This window comes from Petaurus breviceps, unplaced genomic scaffold, assembly GCF_028583685.1.
Source record: "Petaurus breviceps papuanus isolate PSGF00001 unplaced genomic scaffold, PetGlider_PUasm1.0 90769, whole genome shotgun sequence".
In the NCBI taxonomy this organism is placed as follows: domain Eukaryota; kingdom Metazoa; phylum Chordata; class Mammalia; order Diprotodontia; family Petauridae; genus Petaurus; species Petaurus breviceps.
In genome coordinates, this window is record NW_027187341.1 from 1,293,005 (window position 1) to 1,295,486 (window position 2,482).

The window sequence follows — 2,482 nt, forward strand, 5'->3', positions numbered from 1 at the left end:
ATGAATGCAATATAGCACAACCATTGTAATATGTAATTTCACCCTGGGGACTCAATTCTCAAAGGTGATTTAATTTTCCTTAAAACATTACGGAAGACTACAAGAGACAAGATTTAAATAAATATCTTCACACAGAAAGGATATTAATTTGGACAAAACTTTTCCTACTACTGAAAAACAATGGGATAACACTCTACTTGGGCAACTCATCTGTAATTTCACTACCTTATAATTTTAAATGCCCAGTTTGACATATGAAAATTTGAGAGAAAAAGAGAAGCTTGGGAGATTTCTATTTGATTTAAAGGTCTTATATTTGGATGTAGCAATTCTCTCTTAAGAAAGAAAAAAATATATAGTGGGACAATGAATATCAGTAGTGGGAAATGAGAAATTATCAGACCTAAGAAATAAGGGGGTGTTCACTGAAAATGGTGTTTCCTAACTCAGTATGTCTTAGTGTGGACAACTAAATGCAACAAAAAGACAACTGGAAATCTAAAAGGCATAACTGAAGCTGTTGTTTTTAGAAACCTTTTCCTTAACATTACAATAGGTTTGTTTTTCTTTTTGTCTCAAATGATCTGAATTGCTTCAATTAACTACTTTGCCTTACCTGGGGAAACATAGCAAATTCATTTCTGTAGTCTTCTCTGTGATTTTGAATAATGATTCTTGGGGAATGTACAGAAGAATGGGTATAGACTCTGGAGTCAGAAGACATGGGTTTGAATCTCTGGTTCTGCCACTTACTCTCTGTGTGACCTTTGGCAATCTCATCTGCAAAATCAAGGTGTTGGATTTGATGACTTTTAAGGCCCTTTCCAGCTCTAAGCCTGTATCACCTCTTTTCTTTGTTCTATTTTCTTGTTAGAGGCTGTCAACCAACTCTTGGTCTCTCTTCCCTCTTTGGTATGTCATCAGAGTAATGTTTATTTTGATGTCTCTCCACCAAAGAAAGTCAACAATGAACTGGTTCTTTCACCCTGATATTTCTATTATATTGTCAAATATACTGAAACCATCTTAGATTTCATTGGAAAGAACAGACATACTTATTCAAATAAATAATCAGGCATAAAATAATTCAGCAGATCTATGTAGAAGAAAAAAATTGCCATTCAAATGACATTGACTTTCAGGGATATAAAATTCTAGGGTTTTAAGACTTATGAAAGTGGTGAAGTAAAAGAATAAGGAATCGGTGTGTCTCATTTTTGATGATGGCAAAAATCAAGGCCAGGGATCTTCGTGGGAAGGAGAAGGAGGAGCTACTCAAACAGTTAGATGATTTAAAGGTAGAACTTTCCCAATTGAGAGTGGCCAAGGTCACTGGAGGAGCTGCATCCAAGTTATCTAAGATCCTAGTCATCTGAAAATCTATTGTCCAAGTTCTGACTGTCATTAACCAGACACAGAAAGGAAACTCAGGAAATTCTATAAGGGCAAGATATACAAGGCCCTGGACCTTCGGCCCAAAAAGACCTGTGCCATGAACTGCAGGCTTAATAAGCATGAGGAAAACCTGGAGACCAAAAAAGAGCAGAGGAAGGAACGCCTATAGCCCCTTTGGAAATTTGCTGTTAAGGCATAATTTATTAAGGTGCTAAACAAAAAGACAAATTGTTATAACCTATGTAGTACTAAAAAAAAAGAATAAGGAATCAAGGATGCTGAAACTGGGAGGGAAAAGGGAAAACAATGGATAAGAAAATTTTGATGTAAATTTTTAAAACAGAACAAAATCAGGAAACAATAAAACTAATTGGAATAAAGGACATAATGAGATCTCCAAATTTCCACAGAAAGATAAATAAAATAAATCCTTCTTGATTAAAACTAAAAGGAAGTTCTGGTGGAATGAATAAATGAGTGATTACATTCATAGTATTCTGACAATTTTGTTTTATTGCATTTCTTTTCAATATAACCTCTTACTTGAGCTAACTGTCCAGTAGAGGTCCTACTGGGCCTTCTTTTATGAACAGATGACTCATTTATAGTTGGTAAATTCATTGCTTATATACAAATAAATGGTATTAAAGAAAACGAAAATAATTTGTTCACTTAAGTTGTTTAAATATGCCCTCTCTGTCTTGTTTACACTCTAGATTTACTTAGCAAAGCCTCTTTTCAAGGGTAATGCCAAGGTAAACATCAGTCTATCTCTGGTCAGTTATCAGGAATCCCAAATTAGTGGCACCTGAATTAATGAGATTTTATTACACAAGAAATAAAGAGCCTTACTGCGATTTAGTTTGGGGAAATAGAACAGATTGTTTCCTCGTATAAAAAGAGAACTAGGAAAGAACATATATATTAGCTTTTGAGCTGTACAGATGGCATGATACAGGTGTTTCAAACAATTTTAATGATTGAACTAAATTAATTTCAAAAGAAGGAAAAACCAATTTGGAAGAATGGACATCTTGAGTACAATCCAGTGGGTTAAGGGTATAAAATGGGAAGCAAAAAGGACTCC

At 34.4% G+C, this 2,482-nt stretch overlaps 1 pseudogene; it reads left to right on the plus strand.

Moving 5' to 3' along the window:
* The first annotated feature begins 1,223 nt into the window (after positions 1 to 1,223).
* Positions 1,224 to 1,594, plus strand: LOC138146728 (large ribosomal subunit protein uL29 pseudogene; annotated as a pseudogene).
* The last annotated feature ends 888 nt before the right edge of the window (positions 1,595 to 2,482 follow it).